Genomic DNA, 24,660 nt, shown 5'->3' on the forward strand with positions numbered 1-24,660 from the left:
CTCTGTTTTCAGGTCTCTATCTCTCCATCACACCCCCTCCCTCTTTGTTAATTCAAAGGCTTCACACTGAGGCCCTCCCCACTCCTCCCAGAATAACACTGAGTAAAATGAGATAAAACCCACCGCCCGCCCGTAGGTTTTTTTCCTGTCCTATTCAGCCCCCTCCTCCAGGGCTACAACCCCCTCTTATAATGTCAGATAATTGCTGGTGTGCAGCTCTGAGAGCCAGAGCTGATACCAAGGAAGGAGAGGGGGAGAGAAATAAATAATCATCTGCCTCCATTCAGCGTATATAGGTTACCTGATTTGCATATATGCTAATAATGCTATAATTACCCTGCTGTTCTGGCCTGTGATCAAGTTCTATAAATATGTAGGATAGCAAAGCGAGGCCTAGCAACACCACCCCCAAAATCATCGCACATATGTCTGTATATGTGTTCGGGTGGCCTCAGTCTCAGAGCTGTTCTTTGTTATCGCGCACGGAGCCCGGCTCTTCCGCCTTTCAGCCGCCTCTCCTGTGTTTCGAGGCAATTCCGAGGGAGGAGGAATGAGAAAACATGCTAGGTTACGTTTGATTCTCAATATTAATTTCATTATCAATGTTATGGCTATTTTGAGGAAGATCAAAGATATCCCAGAATCACTGAATTTGCTATCAGCACCTGAATGCTCCCACCCCCACAGGCCCCCCTTGGGGTGCAGGTTGGGGTTAGGAAGACCCCAGTTTGGCCTATTAAGTGCTGGCTCCAGGAGAGGAAGTGGATTTGCCTCACCCCAATCTACCCCCACTCGAGCGAGCCAGCATCTGAGCAAACCCGGGCAAAGCGCACAGGGGGTGTGCAGATTTTTGGGCGATGTGGATGGTGGTAAAAATGGGGAGGAGACTTAAAGGAACATAAAAGAGGCAATCCACAGCTGTCTGCTTTAATTATAATTATCCCCTCCTGCTTCCTTTCCAACTAATGAGGGGGGAATTTAAATTTTCGCCCCCTTGTTCCCCTCCCCCCTTTCCTGGCTTTGAGGGGTGGGGTGAGTTCAGGGTCCTCCTCCCCTTCCTCCCCAGCCCCTGGTTACTGGGAGAAAGGCAGACTCCAGAGGGCAGTGACAGTATGAAGAGATTTGTAGGAACAAAAGAAGGACAGGTTTGGATTGCTGGACACGTCCCAGAGTTGGAGGGAGCCCCCCATTCCCCTGGCACCCCTCCCATCACCCCCAGTTCCCCAGACAAGGAACTCAATGTCTTCCAGCCAGTGAGAAAGGAGCTAATGGGAGCCCTGGTCTAGAGGGAGGGGAGGCAGAGGTGGGGAGCTGGGGGGTGCAAAATTAGTCTCAAAGGATCTTTATTTCTGAGCTACTGAAGCAGATGTAATCACGGGAGAGCAAAATAATCATAATGGGAGGAATGGGGGAGGGGGGCTGGGCTGCAGTGGGGGGATTGGGCCAGGGGTGGCCGAGAGTTGGGCGGCTGGGAACCTGGAGGGGGAGTCTGTGCCCCCTCTCGCCCCTCTGGAGTCTCCCTACGCTGCTGGGGAAAGAAGGGCTCACTCTGTAAATCTGACCTCAGCCCTCAAAATCCATCCTCGGGAGCGCAGGGCGGCTGGGAGGGGAGAGCCCCTGCCCCGGGAGGGAGGCCGTCCGGAGAGGGGGACGAAAGCCCTGGGGAGGGTGAGAGAGGGAGCGGCAGAGACTCAAGTGGCCTCCAGGTCTGTGGGACAAAAGTTGGAGGGAGGTTTGTGTACGGGAGCAAGGGGAGGGGTCGTGGGGAAGGGGGGCTTTGACAATGAACTTGAGACAAACTTCATTAACATGCAGGCCTGCTGTCTGTCACGTCCAGCTCAGGCCGAGTTCCCATGCAGGCCAGGCGGAGTGGGAGGGAGCGGAAGGGAGGGGCCGAGGGGGGGTGAAAGAGAGAAGACCGGACCATTGTACCACTCTGGGCCCCAGCTCCCACCGAATATCGGACCCCAGCCCTGGAGACGGGCCCGAATTGCGCTCCTGCTCTGAGAGCAAGATGATTTATCTCCCGCTTTGAGCCTAGGGTCCCACCTCCCTCTTCTGTCTAGACTTCCAGAGCTGGCCACCCTCGGCTCTCAGCCTTGCCTGCTGCCTTCCGATGGTCACTTTCTCTTTTGCCACTAAGATCTGGGTTTCCCGCCTGTTCAGCTGACTAGGTTAGGGGGCTGGAGGAGGGAGCACCCCAACCTCCGTGGCAAACCGTGCGCTTTCTGTGAGTCCTCTTCAACAGCCCTCCCAGCCTCCTCATGCCCACCGTGGAACCACTCCCCCAAGTGAAAGCTCAGAGGAGCCTGTGACTGGGCTACTTCTGTCCCGACCTTTCCCTCCTTTCCTCTGGGGACCAGGAGGACCTGGAAGAACAATAGCAGCCCTTAGCCCCCTCCTCTTCCAGCCTCAGGTTAGAAAAGGCCGCAGGGGGAGGTAACAAAGGCCACTTCCCACACAGGCGGCAGGGAGGGGCTGCATCAGTGGGCTGTGATTTTGGCGGTGCTGATGTCTCCAGATAGGGCAGCACCCCCGTTTTGCTGCCTTTCGGGGAGAGCACCAAGAGAAAGAAAGAGAGAGGCAAATGAAATTCCTGAATGGATAGACAGATGCTACGTCATGAGCTGCATCCTCCACTCCACAAGAGGCCAGGAGCTGGGGGAAGACAGGCAGTCCGGCCGGTCGCAGGGGCCCACGCTCCTTGGCGCTCCTCGGGAGGCTGGTAAGTGGCCACTGGGGTCCAGAGAGGACCCTGGCTCCCTCAGACGCCTGAGCTGGGGTGGGAAGGGACCTCCTAAAGGGAGTCAGAGCACCATCGCCCTGCTACTCTGCTACTGGCTAATGGAGGCTGGTTCAATGATGACAGAAAGAAAGGGCTGATAAAAGATTCAGGGGGACCCCAGAGGGGTGAAGCTGGTGTCCTGACGAGGAGCTGGCCGCGGGCGGAGCTTCACCTCCTGCGGCCTGGGCATGTACCGAGGAGCAGTGGCTCTGCCCGCTGCCCTAAGCGCCTCTGCCCCTCCTTCCCCCGGCCCCTGCCAGCCCAGACAGCCCACTAAGTTTGTCAATGGGATTGGAGGGGGAGCTTTGGGGTCACGTCACGGTGCTACTGATCCTATTAATCCGCCCCTCCCTTCTCCCCGCCAGACATGGCCAACATCTTAATGCTGGCACCAGAGCGGAGGCAGGAGGGCAGGCTGTGGTGGAGGTGGAAGGGAAGAGAATACTGCTTCTGAATTTGGGCTTCCGAGCTTCCTTCCTCCCCGTGGCTCCTATTCCCTTCTGCCCAGACTCTAGGTTTTAGGGGAAGAAAAAGTCTGAAGGGAAGGACCCACATTTCCAGGAAGGTGGAGAGCAGAATTGAGAAAAACATCCAGAAAGATGTTATAGAGATTTAGATTATTTCATTCCCCCTCTCCTCACCCCTTTTCCTATGGGCTGGCAGGGGACCTTCCAGGCAAGCAAGGGGTTTCTCGGATGCCTGGGCTCAGATGGGGAGAGCCCAGCTCCAGCCCCTTCCCCAAGCCTTAAGTGGGGGTGGTTTGTCTTTCTGGTGTTGTTTTAAGAAGGGCCAGGGCGGCGAGAAGGAAGCCATTCTCCTGCCCGGAGCTGTGCAGGTCAGAACAGAGCCAGGATCTGGTTCCCCAGAGGCTGAGGTGCCAGTGTCATAGTGCACACGGGACTGTGCCCCCACCACTGTGTCCCCAGGGCAAGGGTATGGTGGTGCCCCTGTGGGTGGTGGGGTGCAGGGCAGTGGTCAGTGAGGAGAGGTGTAGCTATCCCACAGACACAAGAACTGCTGCTAATTCGGGTGGAAGAAGGAAGCACCAGTTGTCCTGGAGCCTGTTTTCAGGCTGGTCAGATAGTGTTAGGTAGGGACAGAGCAGCCCTCTAAGACAGGAGTTTCAGACGGAAGCATCTCTTTATGGGTTGGATGGGCTAGCAGATCCTCGGCTCGGCTCGGTCAAGTGAGTCTTTGAGCGAGTGGAAAGTTGGGGATATCCAGAGCACCCCTCCTAGAAAGCAGGCTTGGACTTGAGGCTTATTCCTGCTTCCCAGTACACACCCCCTTTCTGATTCCCCCTGCAATGAGTACCCTACTTTCTTGGTTAGTTGTGTGGAATTGAGTTTGAGGTAAAAGAATCCATCAGCTTACCCCAACACGCGCGCACGCGCACACACGAGAACACACCCACACTCATCAACACACCATACCAGCATTTTAGGAGTTTTGTTATCTATGCACATCATTCCCCCAAACCCTAATTTAACCTGAAAGCGAAGTACTGGGAAGACTACAAAGGATGGACTGAGTTCTGTGCCCAACATTAAAATAATAAAAAACAACTGATTTGTATTCATACCTTTTGTGTTTGTGAAAAAGGAGAAGGCGAAAATTGATAGCTACTGATGTCGTTGTGGATCCTGAGAGGCACACACACACAGATAGGCGATAGGTAGATAGAGAATGACAGGGAAGGCTGGGGAGAGCTGGTGAGATAACAGACAGAGACTAGCTTCGTCTGCGATGCCCACCGCACTTTACAGTTAATAATGTCATCAGATCCAGACAGACAAGACCCCCTCACCCAGACCCTTCACTCTGTCCACAGCACGTGCTCTGGTGGACCAGGAGCAGCAGCAGCCTGGGAGGAGGCAGGGTCTGCTGGGTGGGAATTATTAGCGACTCTAAATTGAAGACAGATTTCCACCGTGGCCTCAGCTCAAAACCCCTGGGCCTGAAGGTTTTGGATGGCAGAGCAGGAGGGTGTGAGAAGAAGGCCAGATCAGAGTCACCCGGATAGGCTGGAGCGGCAGGGCCCTGCCCAGCCTGCAGTCCAGGCTTTTCTCTTTCAGCCTGCGGGATGCCCTGGAGCCCCGCAAAGGAAGAGGAGAAGCCAGACACCCAGGTCCTGGGGTCGCAGTGCCAGGGACGTCGAAGGAGTCTGGGGCTGCTGGGGAAAAGGCACCCAAGGCCTCTGACCCTTGTGTTCTCCTTGCAGGAGCTGGGCGGCTGAGAAGGAGTGGCCTCGTTTGTTCCTGGTGTCATCGTAGGTGGCTACCTTTGGCTGTTGGGTATTTATTTTCTTCCTTATTGTTTGTGGTGGTGGTGGGGCTGGGCCAGGGAAAGGGTAGCTGGCTTTATCCCCTGTGTTTTCTCCAGTCTCCTCACCCACCCACCCCCCTGCTTCCCCGTCTGTCTACTCTGCAGTGAGTCCTATGTAGTTGGTGACAACGGAACATAACAAGGTAGCTTGGGAAGAAAAAGCCACCCTGGTCAGCTCTGACTGTGCCGGAGAGGAGAGGCAGGCATGCATCTGGGAGCTCCCTCTTCCCCGGCAGGCTCCTGAGGATAGAGGGAAGGTCAGTGGACCTGGCAGAGGGGTTGGGCTGGAGAGGGGAGCACATCTACCCTGTGTGGGTGACAAGGTGAGAAAGGAGGGTGATGCTGGTAGAGGTGCATGGGCCAGAAGTCCCCGTGAGCAGGAGCAGGTGTGTTGCCATCTGTAAGTGTCAGGAGGGAGGGGTACTGCTGCCATACAGGTGGATTTGCCCTAGCATTTGTGATTAAGTTTGAGTGTGTGTGTGCACTCACGTGGTCCTTGCACGTGCATCCTTATGCCCCTTAAGGAGGCCTTTTGCCGCTGTCACTGTAGGGGTCTCACAGAAAGGGTCCAGTCTGGAAGAGTCAGCTGAGCTTCTCCAGCCTTTCCAGGCCCCCGGGGCCGGTGAGCAGTGTGAGGCTCAAGGCCAGCCTGGTGGTGTGTAGACTGCCGGCCCCTCCACCGGAGGGAAAAACGGTCTTGGGGAAAAGAATGGTACTCCCTGGACAGAACCTCCCTCCATGGTATCTCCATGCTCTCTAACCTCGTCTGCATGCAGATAGATATAGAAATATATATCCTATATTCACACACAGCCTCACCATATTTTTTACTGCCAATTCCCACTTTTATTTGTCCCAATCCCATAGACAATGCAAATATTCTATAGCAAAAGAATAATGTATGATAATGTTCAAAATGAGGATGCATTCATAAGACAGAAATAAATATCTGCACCTAGCCTCTCTCAAATGCGGCTTTCATCTGCGTCTTTAAGGCAAATTAACCTGGTAACTGAAACAAAGAGAAAATATATTTTTTATTGAATTACCTGAATATTTCAAGAGAGTAGTTCACTGCCAAAATGTGTTTTGGGACCCAAATTATAAAGATTTATCCCAAAGCTCTGTCCAGAGTGCATAATTCTGGCCATGTTTTCCTCTCCACAGTCCCCTTCCTTCCCGCAAAGACAATAGGTGAGCAGCTCACAGTGCTGAGGGCACAGCAGGGACCCACCACAGGCTCCTGGCTGAGAGGGACACAGACTCACATCCCCACAGGGACTCAGGGCACTCTCCCCAGAGCCCCCCAGAATTTCCCTCGGAGAACTCCGGGTGGGGTCCACAGGTCATCACTCAGAGAGACCCTAGCGAGCTGTGCCATGTGCTCTGGCCAAGGCCTTCTTGGAGAAGCTGAGGCTGGCGGGCGACCCAAAGGGTGCCTACCCATTTTGCTCCGGGTCCTGGCCTCCCGCAGGCCTGCCTGTCCAGTTAGTAGGTCTTCCGTGCTCAAAGGGAGTGCGGGTGGCCATGGACACAGAACCCCACAGACAGACATGAGCCCCATCCTCTCTCTTCACCCATCTACAGCTGATCAATACCCTGGCTCCCCACCACAACACCCACAAACGGCGAGCCCAGACTAGCGGATGCACACGTGCACGCGCACACAGACTTCACCATCACTTCCTGGCCCACTGTGTTCTCCACATATTCTGCCTGTAGTTTACCTACTTTGTTTCCTCCTGGACAAAGAAGATGTCAGAGATTGTCCCTGCCCTCCAGAGGCTGTCCCGTTTACCACCCTCCAGGTAGTTTCTTGTCTGAAAAGGGAACAGCATGGCTTGATATTCAACCAATTCCAACTCCCCTGCAGGTGCCGGGTTCTCCTCGGGGTCCTTCTTGGCTTCTATCCCTGTCTCCATTGGAATCAAGACAGATACCCTTGAACCAGAGCAGTGGGAGCTGGGTTGTCCAGCAAGCCCGGTCAAAATCACATAGAAATTGCTTCACGGGAACATGGACAGAATGGGGGTCCATGTGGACGCAGTCAGGGCAGTTTAGACCGCTGTCTTTTTCTTTGTGCGTGTGGAGGGTGTTCTCTCCTTAGTCTGTACCTTCTATTCAAACTGAACACCTCCCAGAGCTCAGGCCACAGTAAAAGGCAGAAGGGCCTCCTTCTTTATCTAGCCACATGGGGGAATTTTGATATATGTATTTTCAGAAGTCAGCTAAATACGTCCATGTTTCTCTTGGCATTGGTTTTTGAGGAATTCCAATTAAGTCTGATTTGATGAGGGAGTCTCTACTAGGAAAACAAAAAACCTGCGTCCTGTACTCTTCCCTCTCAACAAAAATACAGCAGTGGCTGAAAGGTTGGTCTCATGGTGCTGGAGGGGGGAGAGTTTTCCTCTTCTTCTGCTTACAGCGCTCTAGGGAACACAAGAGGGAGAGGGAGAGGGAGATACTTGTGAGGAAAGTTGCTGGTGTGTCTGGAGAAATGCAGCCCCAATTTGGAATGCAGCTAAGTGGTTTGCGGCAAATCTTTGAGGGGCTGTCTGTCTGAGTGGAGAGAAAAGGCCAGAATGCCTGGTGTTTCTCTGGGGGATACAGGGGTGCATTTAGGGAAGGCATTAGCAGCATGCTGCCAGGCAGGTCTACCTGTGAGTGTTTAGGGAAGTTTCTTTTTTTGCACCTGTCCTGGAGGAACAGGGTCCTCCTGTGTATTCTGAACTGCAGGGCACCTGGGAGGGGACAAGAGGGAACAGTGGAGCGAGTGGATACTCTATCCCTGCCTGTCTCCTCTCCTCTCCCACTGGCTCGGTGCTCCCTATTCCAGGGTGTGTGTCTGTGAAGTATTGGCACCTGGAAGCCTTCCCCTGAGGTAAGGGCCTGGAGACCCTGTGGAAGCTAAGCCCGCAGAGGGAAATGCTGGGGAACACCCTGTGACCATTCTAGTAGGGAGCCTCAGGGCCCTGTTATTCCAGCATGTTCTGTCCTTGAGGGACGCACCAGCTTAACCCACTGGCCATTCGCTTGGCTCTAACCAGCTTGGCTTTGTCCTAGGTTGGGCACACTCACAGTAAGACAACCTGGGCAGGCCTGGGGATCAACAGTGGTCCCTTGGACGGCACCCACCCAGGGACCACCTAGCATTCAAGGCTCCAAGGTCACAGGAGAGGCCTGTGTTAACCCTATTCCAGCTCCAGGTGTCTCTGCTTCGAGTCACTTAGGGGAGTGCAGGGTGGCGTCGGCTCCCTGGTGGGGCAGCAGCTCCGAGGAGCCCACCGACTGCTCTCCATGCTCCTGGAGGCACCCCGAATCTGGGATCTGCTGCCAGCTGCTGCATATGACTTAGGCTCCCGTTCGCCGCACAGGGTGGGTGAACCAGTAGTGCCCTGCTGAGCCTGAGCCAGGGCTGGGGAGTGGGCTGGAGGCTGGAGGGAGCCTTGCTGAGGCCAGTCTTCCCTCCAGCCTCCAGCCCAGAGCTGAGGTCCCCTTCCTGCAAGAAGGGAAAGAGGTCTTGGCTCGCTCAGGCCCCAGTGTCCCCCGGAGGAGTCCCACACTTCCAGAATCTTCCCCTCTCTGTTTTGAGCTGAAAACATGGGAGGTTCCTGCTCATCCTAAAGGTCAGGGGCGCAGTTTGGGAAGGATCAGAACCGGAGAAGCAGAGAACATCCTGACGGGAGGAGGGAGGAGAGGTCGATCCTCCGGTTAGCTGGTTCTTTCGGAGGGGATTTCGCGCGATCGCTGTTCTACCTTCCCGCCTCCAGCCGCTGCAGTACACCTAGGGCCAGAGTGGAAAATGTGTGTTGGAGATCAGAGCCACCAATAGCAATACGCTAGCCTTGCCAGGCGGGTCTCGGAGTGCGGGCGGCAGCCGGAGACTGGGAATCGGCGCACAGACGTGGTAGCCCCTCCCCACCCCCGTAGCCGTTCCGGCAAAGAGGGGAGCCCCAATTGTGAGCGGCAGCCCAGCCCGGGAAGGGGGAGGGCGGGGCCGACTGGGGACCGAGGGGTGACGTCAGGCTAGGTAGAGCCAATCAGAGACTGGCCTGGGGAGGGAGTGCGAAAGGATGAATGAAAAGTCCGGAGCCGGAGCGCGCGGGGCCAGAGCGGCGGCGGAGGCCGAGCGCGGAGGTGGGGAGCTGAGACCCCCGCGAGCTGTTCTGTCCCGGCGTCAGCGGAGCGCGGTCGCCCGACACCCAGGTCCGCGATGCCCCGCGGGCTGCAGCCGCGCGGAGGACGGCGCCGAGGGCTCCGGCGGGCACCGGCGCTCACGTAAGTGGCCTGGCCGGCGTGGGCGCAGGTGGGCGCGCGCCGGGGAGCCGCTTGCTGTGTCTTCCCCTCCGCGCCCTCCGGCCCTGGACCTGCCCTTGGTCGGCCGGGCCAATCGATCGCACCCTCCCACCCCTAGGCGGCTCTGCTCACGACCCCACCGCGATCACGCGTGGGGGCTTCCGGGCCTCCCAGTGCAAAGCTGCAAAGCCGCTCTGGCAGGCTTGGTGGGCCGGGCTCGGCTCTGCGCGCCCGTCCCGCGTCTTTCCCGGATCTCTCGCTGAGTGAGGCTTCGCTAGGGAGACTCGGGGCGCCCTACACCTGCTCCCCAGCATTCCCTCTCCCGGCGCGCGAGGATTCCCCCACTTGCTGGGGTACCCGGGCCTCACCCCTCCTCCGTTGGCAGCCTGGCTCCGCTCTTCCCTCGCGGGCCCCCTTCGCCCCTGCCGCCCTCGCGAGTGGGGATGCGGCCGGGCCACTCCGCGCTGCGTTTCCCACGCAGGCCCGCCCCGGCCGCTGACGACCAGTCTCCGGAAGGGGCGCTGAAGCCCGGCGGGGTCGGAAGCCTCGGCGCGGTCCCTGCGGGCTTCCCGGGTGGCGCGAAAAGCCCGAAGTCCCTCGTCCTGGCGCCGGCGGGACTCCCTTGTCGGAGAAGAGAAGGGGCGGCGGGAGGCGGGAAGGGGCGGCGGCGCTTTGGATCTGGGTGGGTGATCCCGGACCTGACACCGGCCGGCCCCTCCCCGCGCCTTTTCCGGCCTCTCGTGTCGTACCCGGTACCGTCCGAGTCTTGGATCCGTACCCCATCTCTCCGCACCCTCCACGCGTCTCCTCCCCAGCCCCCGGGCTGCGACTGGAGGCTGCGGAGGCCCGGGCGGCGGCGGCGGCCAGGCGGCTGCGTGGAAGAGGCGGCGGCAGCCAGGAGGCGGGGTTGGTTGTTATCTTTGGTTATCTAGCTGTATGAGTGGTGTGGAGTCTTCATAAAGCTAGATAACCGAAAGTAAAAATAACCCCATGCACGGCGCACAGGGCCGGGGCGCGCGCGCGCGGCGGGCAGGTCTGGCGCGGAGGACCCGGCCACTCAGACTCCCCGGTAGGCGGCGCCCCGGCCCCTCCCTCCCGCCGGGCTGGCTCCGCGCCGCCCGCCGCTCCCGGGCAGCTGGGTCTCGGCTTGAGAGCTGCGCCCGGAGCAGTGGCTGGCAACCTTTGCAGGGCTGTGCAGGACGCGCGGGACTCCGGGCCCAGGCTTCCGGAGAACCTGGGGGCGCTGGGGAGCAGTTTCCCTCCAGGCTGCGCGGGTATTGCTGGCGGGTGTTCGAAAACCCTGGTCTGGGCTTTGGCCCTCTCCCCAAGCAGGTTTGGTTGGGAGTGGAGAAGGCCCAAGGGGGCTGAGGGGCACAGGGCCGGACCGCTGGGGCGGAGCAGGGGTTGAACCTACAGAGGAACCAATGGGACGGGCTGAGTGGAGACCCTTTTGCCCAGCCTGAGATCTGGGGCCACCGATGCAGAATCTCTCTGCTTCCTTTCCATACTCTCCCCTCCTTTGGACACTGCAGTAAGTGATCCTTTAAAAATATCTCCCGCTGCTTTGTCCTGAATGACCAAAGGGGTTGTGGAGTCTTTCAGGGAACCCTACCCTCTCACCCCAGCCCTGCACTTGGAGATCGCAGCCAAGAGCAAATGGCCTCAAGGAGCTGGAACACAAAGGACTTCGTAGTTTAGTGTCTCTGCTGCCCCGAGAAAGCAAAGAATTAGTGAGATTAATCAGGCCCTTTCCTAAAAGAATCCATTTATCTGGCCTGACCTAAATATTTTAAGCAAAAAAAGTGTTAGGTGGAGCTGAGAAGAGGAGGGTCTAGAGTCGCTTAGCAGAGTGAAAGTAAATGTGGTCAAAGGCAGAGGCTCCCCACATCTCAGCCCGTTTCCTGGCCTTCTGGGACACAGGGCAGGGAGGCAGGGAGGAGTACAAGGGGGCAGGAGCGAGGACTGGGCAAGACGACATTTAAAATTTCCTCCCAGGACCTGATTATTATAGCTAGAGGATAATGATTCAATTGTATATTATGTGGGAGAAATATTGGAGAATTCAAACATTTTTTTTTTTTTTTTTTTTGGAACTGGGGATGGAACTTGGGACCTTGAACTTTCCAGGCAGGCAGCAGAACCACTGAGCTAAATCCCCAGCCCTCAGACATTTTTAATCATGGGCTGCAGGGAGCTTGGAACACGTATGACTCCTTCCCTTAGAGGTTTGCAGGCTGGAGAGATTAGCACTTTTTCAGCTGCTTGGAATTTGGGTTTTCTGGAGGGAAGGGGATGGAGCCTGGATTAGAGAGAAAGGGAACAGGCTTTAGACTGGGACTAATAATCCCCAACACTGTACCTGCATGCCTTTCTTCACCCTCCCAACTCCAAGGACTGTTGTCAACCCCCTTTTACAGACAGCAACCATGCACCAAAAGGGCTTCAAACCCAGAGCTTTTCCCCGCCGCCCACCCGCCGCTGAGGCTGCCCTGGAAGGGAGGGAACAGTTCCGGAAAGAGGGGAGGCAGCCAACCAAGGACAGCCTGATTGTGAGGCATCGAGAAAGAGGCTTCCAGACAGGCTTGGTGCTCCTCCTAAACACTCTTTGCCTAAAATATTTAGGTCAGGACAGATAAATGGGTTCTTTTAGGAAAGGCCCTGATTAATCTCTCCCAGCTACCTCAGAGGCTGAGGCAGGAGGATCACAAGTTCAAGGCCTGACTGAACAACCTAGTGCCTCAAAATAAAACTGGGGGGGGGGTTGAGACAGGGTCTTAATTTGTAGTTCAAGCTGGCTTGAACTCAGTATGTAGCCCACGCTGATCTGCCTACCTCCCCAGTGCTGGGATTACAGGCATGCTTCACTTCAAAATAAAAATTTTAAGGGGCTAGGGATGTAGCTCAGTGGTAGGACATTTGCCAAGCATGGATGAGACCCTGAATTCAATCTCCAGTACTGCCCCCCAAAAGCTTTCTGGTTGGTTTCTTTTTCTTTTCTTTGATTGTTTATTTTTATTTTGTTATGTTGCTGGGGATCATACCAGGGCCTCAGACATGCTAAGCATTGACAAGCTCTCTACCACGGATTACTGCCCCAGCCCCTGCTGCTCTTTTTAACTTCTGTATCTTGTTAGAAATGTGTATTTGGGGCCCAGGGATTTAGCTCAGTGGTTTCCTGGCCTGCTGCACAAGCACAAGGACTGGAGTTCGTTCGATCCCCGGTACCAAAAAAAAAGAGAAATGTGCATTTGGGATCCTCAGGTTCATCCACGTGAAATGGAGAACCTGTACTACTAAGCACAGTGAGTTTGTTATTAATGTTGTCTCCTAGGAGCACAGGATCCTTCAGAGGAGAATACAGGGCCTCAGGGAACCGAGAGTTGAAGGGTTGCACCCTACAAATCAAGCACCTCCGTGGGAAGGAGGGATGGAGGCCAGGAGGGATGGGGGAGGGTTTATGTCTGCATTGTGTGTGCTATGGTGTGTGTGTGTGTGTGTGTGTGTGTGCACTTGGACGCATATGGGTGGGGTTGCCAGGACAGTGATGGTGGCTGTTTGTAAGCCAGTGTGAGGGTGGTTGTGTGTGGTACTAGGGAGCATGGTGGGGGAGTAGGGGCCCTGGCCACTCCCAGATAAACCCACTGCAGGAGCAGCACAGGCGTGGAAGTGATGCCCCCATAGTCCTTCCCTCCTCCAGGTAATCCCAGCAGCAGATCACAGGACAGGGAGGCTGTGGCCAGGGGCTCCAGAGAGCCTGCTTAGCGACAGGTCAGGAAAGCCCCTGCACCATCATTCCTCTGCTTGTGTCCAGAAGCTTTAGTTCTGTTCTTTAGGTCTTGCTAAGCCCACCTAACTTACTGGAAAGCAGATTCTATGCTGGAGATTTAGCTCAGTGCTTCCACTGCCTGCCTCGAAAGCACAAGGACTCGAGTTCGATTTCTGGTACCAAAAAAAAAAGAAAGGAAGAATTCTTGGAAAGCAGATTCTAAGTTGATTGTTGGTTTATCTTTTCCCCTCAATCCCTCATCCTAATAACCTCCTATTGAATTCAGCTCAGGCAGGCAAAGCCAACTTTCTCCTAAGTATTTGACTCAAGTTTACATTATTGCTCTTACCCTCACCCTGGGACATTTTTTCCCCCTAGCTCCAGGCATTGAAAGAGTCTTGTGGAAAGGTCCTTGTGGTCATAAGAATTATAATAACCACCACAGCCTGGCAGCCTGGGGAGAGAAGAAATGGAAAGCATGAATGTCTCCGAACCAAAGTCCATGTTTAGGAGCCAGCATTTACAGCTATGCACTTCACTGCACCATCTATTTACTTATATATTTTACAGTACAGTATTGGGGATTGAACCCAGTGCCTTCACATGGAGCTACCTTTCCAGTCCTTTCTAAATTTTTTATTTTGAGAAAGGGTCTATAAGTCACTAAGTCATTAAGTTGCCCAGGCTGGGCTCCAACTTGCAAACCTCCTGCCTCAGCCTCCCTGAGTGCTGGGGTCACACAACCAGTGACCTCTGAGTCTTGATTCATATATCTCTGTAATGGGGATAAAAATGATGCCCTTAATATTTTTGTTTTTGTGGTGCTAGAGATCAAAAGCCACTGCATTTTATCCCAGAGCTCCCTCAAGGTCGGTCGTTAGATGCAGCATACAAAGCATTCTCTGCAACCCGCCCCACAACATTTGTGGTGCCTGTGGGTGGGAGAGGTCTTTAGATTGCAGGCAGGTCCAAGGCTCCAGTTTGGAAAGACTACTTGAGAGTGTGTGCTTGATCTCAGGATGTGGAGACCCAGCTCTGGTGTGTTTGTAATGGAGGCTCTTACATTCAAGGATGAACAACTGCCTCCTCTTTTTTTCAGCTTTGAGAATCCAGAAGGGGCTCCTGGGGGCCTGGTGGGAATACAGAAGCCTGTGGGGGAGAAAAGGCTGAGCCCACATGGCAGAACAGCCACTGGCCTGGCGTATTTATGAGAGAGTGTCTGTCTCAGAGGCCTCTTGCATTCTGTTCTTCCAAGGTTGGGGAATTGCAATGGTGGCACTTAGTTCCTTGCTTCCCTCGCTTCCCAGTGTTCTGGGTCAGGCCGACCTTCCCAGATTCCTTTCCTGCGCTACGCGGACCTCAGAGATCAGGGAGCATAGCACTGTCTGGTCCCCAGCCCGGCTTCTAGGTCAATGCTTTTAAATCACCGAAGGAGACTGGGACAGAACTAAAGCCATCCCTGGGCCTTTGAGGAGCCTGAGAGGCAGGACGATGGGTGGAAAGTGGGCGGGTGTGCGTGGCTTTGGAGGTTGGAGGAGGTGAGTGGAAAGGGGAGTCCCCTCCTCCCCTCCCAGGCTCTGCCAGGGCTAGGGACACCCCTCCTCCTGCCCTAATCTCCCCATTAAGGCAGCTCTGAGTTTGTTATGACAGCAGCTGAAGGCGGCTGAATTGCTGTTGGCTGTGTCTGCTAATTGGCCTGAAGGGTTGGAGTCTGGACACTGAAAGGGACCATTGTTGCTGTTTACCTTCCACAGCCACCTCCTGGGGACCTCAGGGTGAAGAAGGGGAGCAGTGGTCCTCAGGTCTTTCCACCTACGCCTGCTTCTGTGGGAGGACTGGCGGGGGGGGGCAGTTCGGGGCCTCACCTTGGGCAGCAGGGGCGTCCACAGCCCAGAACAGAAGCCCAAGGCCTGGGAGGCTCCAGGCCTGGCCTGGGGTCATCTGTGAACTCACGGGCACCTTGGGCAGGGGACCTGTGTGCCTTCTTTCTCCTCCCTGTCTGTGCCTTCCTTCTTTAGGGGTGTCTTCCTCCAGCCAGCAGGCTTCACCCCTGCACTTTTTCTTATCTGCTTCTTTCTAGGCCACTGATTCACAACTTGGTTATGCATGAAAATCATTAGGGGAGCACTTTTAAAAAAATACAGATGTTTGGCCCAGCCTCAAGCCAATGAAACCCTGGAATGAGGTCCAGACTTCAGTCTCCTTTACTGAACAACTTGGATTACGAACAATTGTGTAGTCTCATCTCTCTGCCTGAGACACACACACACACACACACACACACACGCACGCACACACACACTCCTTGGTCCATCCCTGCCTGTTTTCTGCCTAAGTGCTTGATATCTACAATGCTGTCAGGCAGGGTGGTGTCTCTCATCTTTATTGCTAAAGTCCTTGTGGGAGCCTTAAAACTTAGAGCACCCTCCCCCCCAACCTGAGCTCTTTCCTAAGGGCAAAAAGAAGCACTGACTCCATCTCCTTCTGGATTTCCCACTAGGGTCTAGAGGGGGTTGGGCTAATCCAGGGCACCTCAGTTCGGTCGAGATAAAGGGCTGGGAAGCTCAGAAATTCCTTGGCTCTGACACTGTCCTTCCTTCCTAACCGTATTGGCCATTTGGAGGTCTTTGGGGAGGAGACGTTCTGCTGGGTGCATTTCCCCTTTCCTTACTGTATCCAAATGTTTCTGCTTCTCTTCCTTTTAGTTTCTGACCAGAGCTGGGGCGGGTGGGTGCCCCTCCACCCTCCCGCCCTCTTTCCTTCCGGTGGATGACGGAGCCGCGTCCAGCACCGCGGACAGCTCCCGCGGTGAGTGAGGCGCCGGCCCTCTGGGAGGGTGAGAAGGGGTATTCCTGCCTCTACACCAGATGTCAAACGCTCTACGACTCCGACTCTGAGGATTTGCTAGCCTTTGGCATTCCTGTCTGCAGGACATCAGATTAGTCCCCTTGTGAGGACTCAGAATGACAGGGCCTGCTGCAGTAGGAGGAAGGATGAAAGTGAGATTTTGGGCGGAGTCATCCTAAGGCGCTGTGAGACTTGGGGTTGAACACCAGGGAAAGCTCGCTGGAGCCCTGTGCCAGCTCACAGTCCCAGAGGAGTGAAGAGGGTGATCCAGGGTGCACAGCTGGTTGGTGGAAAGCCAAGATGCAGACGCTGAAGTCAGCCTGGCCCCTTCTACACATCTGATGCCTCCTTAGGACTCCCCTGGGTTAGGCAGAGCAAGTCTAATGTGGTGGTGGTGGGGGTCACAGGTTGCTGTCATACAAAAAAAGGGCAGGATGCACATCTGGGCTTGTGGAGTGTCCATGAAAGCCAGAAAGAGGTAAATTGGCTGCTGTCCCTGGCCTGGAGGGGGCCTCCCGGAAAAGTGCAGGGGAAGGCACACCTAGCCATAGCCCGCAAGCCATGAGAGAAAAGGCAAGGAGCCACCATCTGCCAGGCCACAGAAGCCAGTGGATGGCCACAAGGAGTCTCCAGAGGCCAGCGGGAGTCACACAAACTGGAACGAGGCCTGGGAAAGGCCCTTCTGTGTGCCCATGCCTGCTCCCCCAACACCGTGAGCCTAGGAACAAAGAGGCCTTTCTCTTGGATTTGATGCCGCCATCTCTGGCTGGCAGTGCCAGGTGGCGAGGGCATGGGGGGGGTGTTGATCCATTATCTAACCCCCCACCTCCTAAGTCCTCTGGGGCTGGATGTTGGGGAGGTGGGTGCTCCACAGCTATGTTTCCATGGCAACCACCCCCACCCCCCCAAAGCACAAAGAGAGACAGCTTTCACCCCACCTCCAGGAAGAACCTGGGTCTGGCTGAGAATCTTCCTCTGGGAATACTCATTCTGATGCACAAGCTATGGCATGCATAAGCATCATGCTCTTAGCACCCAGAGCAGAAGGTTCTGGCATCAGCGGCCATATAGGCAGGGAGGCTGGTGTACCCTGTCTGGGCAAGGTTGTTCAAGTGAGCACCCTCCCATGAACTTAACCCTCCTCTCCCCAAGCTCTCCTGCCTCTCACCTATGGCCAAGGCCATCCTAGGTCTTCTCAGTGAAGCAATGGGCCATGAGCTTCTACTCCTTCCCGGAAGTGAGGGATATCCCATCACCCCCGAGAAACCTCCAGGTTGTGGGACCGGAGAAGAGGAGGGGGCCATTTGTAACACCCTCCATCTGCACCCTCCACCATTACTCATTAAGCATTCTGCCCCCTCCTTCTGCTCGTTAGACCTAATTTGCATACATTTGCATAATACGATTCATTTGCATTCCAGGAGGCTCATGGTAGAAGCCAGGAAAAAGGGGGGGGGGGGTTAGAGAAGAGAGAAAAGGGGAGAGATTTTGTTTTCATCAAAGTGTGGGGGGAGGGGTCTGGGGAGGTGGCAGGAAGAGGACAGAAATAAAAACTCACACTACTTTCTTTCTTCCCTTCTGCCCTCCCTCCCTGGGCTGGACTCAAATGCCAAAGAGAGATGCCAAGGGGCCGGCTTTTCTGTCCTTTTTTGTTTTGCTTCCTCCGGCCTTGGCTCCCCAGCCTGGCCCCCCACCTTGTTGGGCTCAGGCTTCAGAGAGAAAGAGGCAGGGGTAGGAAGCAAAGCTGTGGGAACGGAAGCAGAGGGAGTGAGGGAGGCCGCCATCTTAGGTAACTGGCGCCTGTAAAATGGCCGCCTCTGGCAGGTGTGGGCTGACAGCCAGCCTTGGTTGGTGGACATGGAGAGTGAGACCGTAGGAAGGATTTTCTGGCTGATCAGGAACATGGTTGAATCTTCCTACTAATGGAGCGAGGAGAAGGGGAGAAGAAAGAGTAGGCCAGGAAGAGACATGAGATTCACCACTGAAGCAGGATAGTAGAGAGAACTCAGCACTGTATGTAGGTCCCAGAGCACTTGGAGCACTGTGGATAATGTTGAAGGCACTGGGGATATCAGAGCGGGGGTACCAGCAGAGAAGGGAGGGTGAGCTGTGGGCAGCCAGGATCATCTGCCAATTTGCAGGTCTCTCAGGCCAGTGAAAAGCCATTGTGTGTTGGAAGTGACGCTTCATTTCCTCTCCTCAGCCTAGCAGGCTGGCCTCCATCCTCATAGCGATAGTGAAACTGCACTCTCTCAAAACCCACTCATGGCCTCCTCAGTGGGGACTGCCGACCCCTCCTCAGGATGGGCCCTCCTTGTCCTCTGTGGAAAATTTCATGCTGATATCCTCCCAGGCTTCCCCTTTGGCCTTTGGTTCTTCTGTTATACATCAATTATTTCCTCTTTGTTCCACTCATTGAGTCCTCTGAATCAACCAGTTCCCCAACTGTATGTGTTCCTCAAGCTTCCACTGTGAGCACTCAGTCATTTTCTTCCTTTCCTGTCTTCTTCATTTTCCTCACTTCAGCCATCCACTGAAGTTATACGCTTTCACTCATTTCTTTAATCTTGACCTGCCTAAAACTCCAAGTTTACACCCCAACTACTACCTGAAGTTGCAGCCATTAGCTCCCAGGTCAGAGATTAGAAAGATCCCATACCCAGCCCCGAGCTGCAAGGGGTGCTGGGAACATGCCTGTGTTCTAGCTTCTGTGGTGGCGGCGTGGAAGTACCAAGACTCAGGGAGCCATGTCCAAGGGTTTGGTGCTAACACTTCTGCTCCCCATCTCTGTCAGTGGCATCAGACTCTGAAGCCCTCAGGTTCAAATTCAGGGCACTATCCTGGGCTTGCCCCTTCCAAGTCATTCCCCTCAAAACTTGTTACTTCCTCCTTTGTGGCACATCGTGCATCCCTCCCTTTCGTTCCCTTGCCTCTGCCTGCATTCAGCTCATTTACTCGGCTAGCATTCGAGGCCTACTGTGTGCCAGGTGGCACGTGAAGGAGAAGGTAGAGTCCAGAGCTGCTGTGGGGAACTAGCAGTCTACCAGAAGGCAGACGCCATGCAGGCCGGCGCAGAGGGCTGGAGAGGCCTGGAGAAGGGGCCTGCAGGCCCCTTTAATCTCTGAGGGAGGCTTCCTGGTTAAGTGTGTACACAGGCAATAAGGGTTTGTCAGTCTAAGGAATCTGAGGAGGTGGGTGGTGGAGAGGAGACAGCATGTGTTTGGGAATCTAGCCTGTACCTCCAAAGGAGTTCCATGGTTAAGAGCCAGTTCCAAAAAAAAAAAAAAAGTATCGAGCCAGGTGTGGTAGCATACAGCTATGAACACAGGACTTGGGAGGCTGAGGCAGGAGGATCCACCTCAAGTTCAAGGCCAGCCTGGGCTACATAGGGAGACCCTGTCTCAAAAAACAAAACAAAAAGAGAGAGCCTGTCATGCCACATGAGGGAGGCTAGATTTGCTGATGGGGTGCTGGGGAAGAGAGACCCTAGGCATAGGATATGGGTGGGGAACAATGCAGAACTACTCCAAGGAGGGCTAGGGACCCCCACATCCTGCTGCCCACCGAGCCCAGCTCCCAGCAGACATCTTCCTGGCTCTTGGCTGGTTCCGGATAATTCAGGAAAGTGTGAAGGCCTGGGGGCCACCTGAGGGAAGGATGTGCCCCTGCCGCCCCTTTCCAGGATCTCCCCCTGGCACACACACACACCCACGCACGCACGCATGTTGTGGTAACTCTGGGGAGAGACATGGAAGAGCTGAGAGCCGAGGTTGGGTCTCCAGCACACTGAGCCTCCTGGGGGCACACGAGGATGCTGGCCCTGACTTTGTGGGGTAACCAGTGAGTCTCTGAGCTCTCTTGAAAAAGACAAAGTTCAGAGGTCAAGGTCTGCATGGCCAGGCAGCTGGAGCAGAGAAACAGAGGGGTGGCTGAGAGGGCTCTGTGGAGAAAGGGGGTGAGGAGCAGGAGGGGCAGCTGGGGAGATGAGGAGCTGGAATGGAAGCGGGTGCCCACTGCCGCCTTGCCCCCAGGCCAGCTTTGCACAAAGACCTCTCTGTGAGCGCTGGGCAGTGTCCCTGTCAGGTGAGAGGGTTTAGCTGCCTTAGGGCCCTGGGGCTGGGGCAGTATGGAGTTGGAGGAGGGGAAGTCTGGACCGGAAGCAGAGGAGCTGAGGCCGTGCAGAGCCATTTCCAGTGGGACAGCCTCCTGTCCCCAGCTCTAAGCTTCTGTCCCTGCCTGCTCCCCATTTTACCCTGCTGTGCCTGCCAGGTCTCTCTGGCCTTCCTTCTGCAGCTCACACAGCGCTTTCCCAGGGCACCTTCAGGCCTGACAAACCCGAGGCTCCTCTCCTCTCCTGGCAGGGCGGAGCGGCTGTCAGGGTTCCCCCAGTTCCTGCCATGGCCCCTCTCAGGGGAGAGCCGAGAGGGATGGTGGAAAGACAAGGCTGACCAAGCCAGAAAGGAGTCCTGAGGCCACTTGTTCCCCGGGGGACATTCTCTGACCTCCTCCACGGCCAGGCCCTGGTGGCTCCGTGATCCTCCTGGCAGCTGTTTGGATTAGGACGCTTGCAGAGCAGAATGGCTGCAGCCACTGCCCCAGCCTGCACCCGTGCAGATTTGGTGAGTGGGGCTCTGTCACGGAAGTGGGAGATTTGGGGTTTTGGCCCAGCTTGGACAGGCTGGTCGGGATGCAGATTCTGGCTTCCTTCCCTTTCTAGCAGGGTGGCCTTGGGGTCTGATTTACCCTGAGGATTGGCTGCGTGTGTAAGGAAGGCTGTGTGCACATGTCCTGATAAAACTCAATGCCAAGGGCCGGTTGCAGGGCCACTAGGTGGGTGAGAGCGATGGGAATGATTCCTGGGGTTGAAGTGTGGGCCTCAGATGGCAGGGGGGAGAGCAGAGGGGCTGGGGTGCGATCCCAGATGAGCCCGTTCAGGGAACTCAGGGCCCCTGTGGCTGAAGCTCTTGGGGTCTGGACCAGGTGAGCCACTGGCTGAGGGGCTGAGCGGAGCTTGTTTTCATAGTGTGGTGTTCTCGACACCTTCTCAGGAAGGATAAGCTGCTGGCCACGTGCACAAGGACCCAGCAGTGCTGGGAAGAGGAGAGGCAGGCGTCCCCAGGGCCCCAGAGTGCCCATAAGCAGCTGCACCCACCACTGTGTCCTCCAGGGCACCCAGGCCACATTACGGAATCGCTACGACGTGGACATGCATGGTACCCCGGAGTCCTGGGCCCTGGCTTTCTGCTCAGCACTGGCAGGAGTGAGCTAAGTTCAGTCTGTTTATACTGCCAGGCATGGGCTGGGAGCCTTGGAGCAGGAGGGTCTTTGTCTCCAAGCAGTCACTCCTGTCATACAAGCGAGAATCAGGAGGAGCAAAGGCATTGGCATCGTCCCCCGTAGATAGCAGCAGGGCCCTCGGCCCAGCAGGGAGAACCAGGTGAAGCTGGCATATGGAGGGAGAGCCCTGGGCGCAGGGCATGAGCTTCACCCGGCTGGGCTGCCTTCTGCTGGTCTGGTCCATCTGGCACCAGCTGGCCTCCCAGCACCGTCCCCGGAGCCAACCCACTCCTTCCTTTGCTGTTGCCATGACGATCGGCCGCCATCTTGTACTCCAGTGACCTCCTATCTGGGTTTTCCCATGGGGCTCCTGGAGGATAGGAGCTAGGCCCCCGTGAGTTTATCCCTTTCTCCAGATATTCATCCAATAAAATTCATATTGATACATGATTTTTTAAATGGCCAAAATGGAGGCCCACTATGCATCAGGCTCTGTGATAAGAGCTCTTTATGTGTTTATAGCTAAGAAAGAATTAATGAGCTAAGATTCAAGAATTCCTGATCCAATTTCCTGTCACAGAAACAGATTTTTCCTCTTTCCATCCAGGAAATTCTACAGCCTTACTTATTCCTGTCTTGGGAAATCCTTCCTAATGTCTAACCAAGACCTGCACTGCTATAGCACCAGTTCTTTGACCTGTGGCTTGACATGGCTGAGTGGAGAGGTAAGGAAAAACCTATACCTAGCTCTGGCTACTTCAGGGAGTCTCCTGGACCCCAGGTATTGAGAAAGAGAAACAGACCCCTCTGGCTTGGTGGAGGGACACCCATCCCTCTGAAGACTCGCCTGTCCCTGCTCAAACTGTTTGTTTGCAGAAGTCAGTGCCCAGAGTGTTTTGAGTAGGAGGGTCTTTTCTTCCTTTCAGCACCCCCAAAGGGGGCTAGAAGGGACAGTCTTCCAGGATTTCTGGTGGGGTTCTGTCGGAAGCCAGCCTTTCCCATCCCGCCACCAGCGAGTTCCGGCAGAGTCCCTGGGAGACGCTGGGGTGGAGTTCCTTACCTCTGGAGCTCCACAGAAGGCAGAGAATGATTACTTTGACCTCAAGGGGCATCTAGAGGGGCCAGCTTTGCCCAGAGGACCCTGAATGAGGAGCAGGTAGAAGAAGGAGGCTATTTTCAACCAAGGAAGGGAGGGCTGAAGGAAGGGACCCGGGGATAATTTATGATGTCATTATTCCCCACCCCAGTTTTCCAGCCACCACCCCTCTCCCCAGCTCCCTACACTGTTGCTAGGAGACCCTGGCTTGCTGTGTCTGGGGCTGGCCATGGAACCAGGGCAGGAGGCTCTTCCATCTGGACTCCTTCGCCCTCATTCAGGGTCCACCACCACCCTTCCCAGGCCCTGAAAGACACCCATGCCTCTTTTGTTGTTCCCCCAAATCTAGCCATCCTAGGGGGTTAGGGCTCCCGGGCATGCTGAGGCTCTAGAGTAGGGAGTGGGGAGGGGACAGAGGGACAGAGGTTGATGGAGGGGACTTGGAGGAAAAGCTGCCCACTCTGGGACACGTGAATCAGCCCAGCCCAGGACAAAGGTCACAGGCAGTCAGGGACATGGGCCTTGAGGCGCCCAGGCTTGAGGAGACATTCCTTAGCTCTGGGTGTCTCCCCAGGTGAGGACAAGGCAGAGTTCTCATCCCTACTACACTGTCAAGGTCAAGTTCAAGGTTAGGGACCTCAAAGGGGAGGGGGAGCCAGGGCTGGGAGGGGAGGCTGCCAGTCCAGGGGTGGGAAGGTGACCCTGATCTCAGGCAGCAATGGGGTGCAGGGAGATCCCCTCCTCTTTCGGAAACTGCATCCCTTCTCAGAGTTTGAGGCTCTTGGAGAAGTCAGTTGAGGTGAACTTGGGGGTCTCTGAAGTTGCTGTCTCCCATCCAGGAGGAAAAGAAGGCTGTGCCTGGTTTCCGGGCAGCTGGCCCTGCTGAATCCCCCCGGCCCCCTTTTGAGACAGGGTCTCACTGTGTAGCTTTGAAGCCCAGGCTAGCCTTGGACTCAAGAATTCACCAAGTTCTGGGACCTCAGGCGCATGCCACCCCACTGGCTGCGTGTGTCTTTCTCAGACTGGCTTTCCTCCTCGCCTCAGGAACGGGGAGCGGCCTCGAGTGGGCGCCTGCTCGGTCCTGCAAGTGCATTCTCAGCTGTTATCTCAGTCTTTCCAAGAGCCCTGAGCACTGGGCCATCCTGTCCCCACTTTTTACAGGAGAAATCAAAGCTTCAAGAGGGACGTGTCCCTCTCCCAGAGTAACGGGGGGTGGGGGGAGTAGTAAATGAGGCTGAGCTACAAATGGGGCTTTGTGGGCCCCAGAGTGCATGCTCCCTCCCTCCCTCCCCACACTGACTCCCTGTGGATGGACGGAGAAGAGGACAGATGGCCTCCCCCGAGTCTGAGTCTGAGGGGTGCTGAGGATGAAGACTGGACTGATGAAGAGGCTGCCTGCCTGGAGCTTGGAGCCACCCCAGTCCACTCGGGTTGCTCTCTACCCCAGGGAAGCACTTGCCCTCCCGATGCCCAAGCCACATTCCCTGGGCTTCCTACCTGTGCCCTGCACCTGAATTCTTGGGATGCGAGGCTCTGCGTGGGGAGAGCCCCAGGCACTGTCTTGGGCTCCCTTGTCACTGAAGCCCCCTAGCACCTCGCTTTTCCTGATGGGGGAGAGGCTTCCAAGGCCACAGGAAGTTTCCCCTCTGCCTTCACCTCAATTTTCCATTCAGAGTACTTTTTTTTCATTCTTGACTGATTTTCTTTTCAGGACAAAAAGTAGAGGCAGCTACTTCACACAGTTGTCCTGGGTCCCTCCAAGAAGTCTTCCTGTGGGGCTGGGGATTTAGCCCAGTGGTTTTGCCACCTGCTGCGCAAGCAAGCGCAAGCGCAAGGACCCGAGTTCGATCCCCTGTACCAAAAAAAAACAAAAACAAAGAAGTCTTCCTGTGTTGGTGCAAGATGAGGTTCAGCTCCAGCAGGCTGAAGCTGATGAAGGCCGAGCAGGAGTGGGGAGGACCCAGCCCCAGTCTGGACAGCCCAAGCCCCCTGGAGTCATCGAGGATCAAACCTTGTCTGACCCATTGCTCCCGTGTCCACCAGCTGCGCACCCTCGACCTGTCATCTCAGCTGGGACGCCCATGTCCTCAGAGAGCAGAATCTGGTCTCGTGTTCTAATAAAATCTCTTGACTATCGAGTGACAGCAGTGGTGGTGTGGATGTGCCTGGGTGGGTGGCAGGAGGGCTCCCTGGAACGGGTCAGTACTAATGAAGCCACAGTGTCACCCAGGCCAAGCCTCCGGGAAGCCAGGACCCAGAAGGAGGCTC

General features: G+C 55.6%; 1 non-coding gene across 18 annotated transcripts; it reads left to right on the forward strand.

Annotated features, from left to right (window-relative positions):
* Nucleotides 1-1,691: 1,691 nt before the first annotated feature.
* On the forward strand, nt 1,692-24,531 carry Mir9-1hg (MIR9-1 host gene). Of its 18 annotated transcripts, none has more exons than XR_015448169.1 (8): nt 1,941-2,725; nt 5,007-5,079; nt 15,878-15,980; nt 20,381-20,638; nt 20,737-20,849; nt 21,068-21,279; nt 21,904-22,021; nt 24,104-24,531. It is a non-coding gene; the product is annotated as an MIR9-1 host gene (transcript). The 18 variants fall into 18 exon arrangements; XR_015448171.1 differs by having other exon boundaries at nt 1,949-2,725; nt 21,187-21,279; XR_015448156.1 differs by lacking the exons at nt 20,737-20,849; nt 21,068-21,279 and adding an exon at nt 1,692-1,706 and having other exon boundaries at nt 2,522-2,725.
* The last annotated feature ends 129 nt before the right edge of the window (nt 24,532-24,660 follow it).

Source organism: Heterocephalus glaber, unplaced genomic scaffold, assembly GCF_053883595.1.
Source record: "Heterocephalus glaber isolate CG9 unplaced genomic scaffold, H.glaber_assembly_v1.0 deba00001795, whole genome shotgun sequence".
NCBI lineage: Eukaryota > Metazoa > Chordata > Mammalia > Rodentia > Bathyergidae > Heterocephalus > Heterocephalus glaber.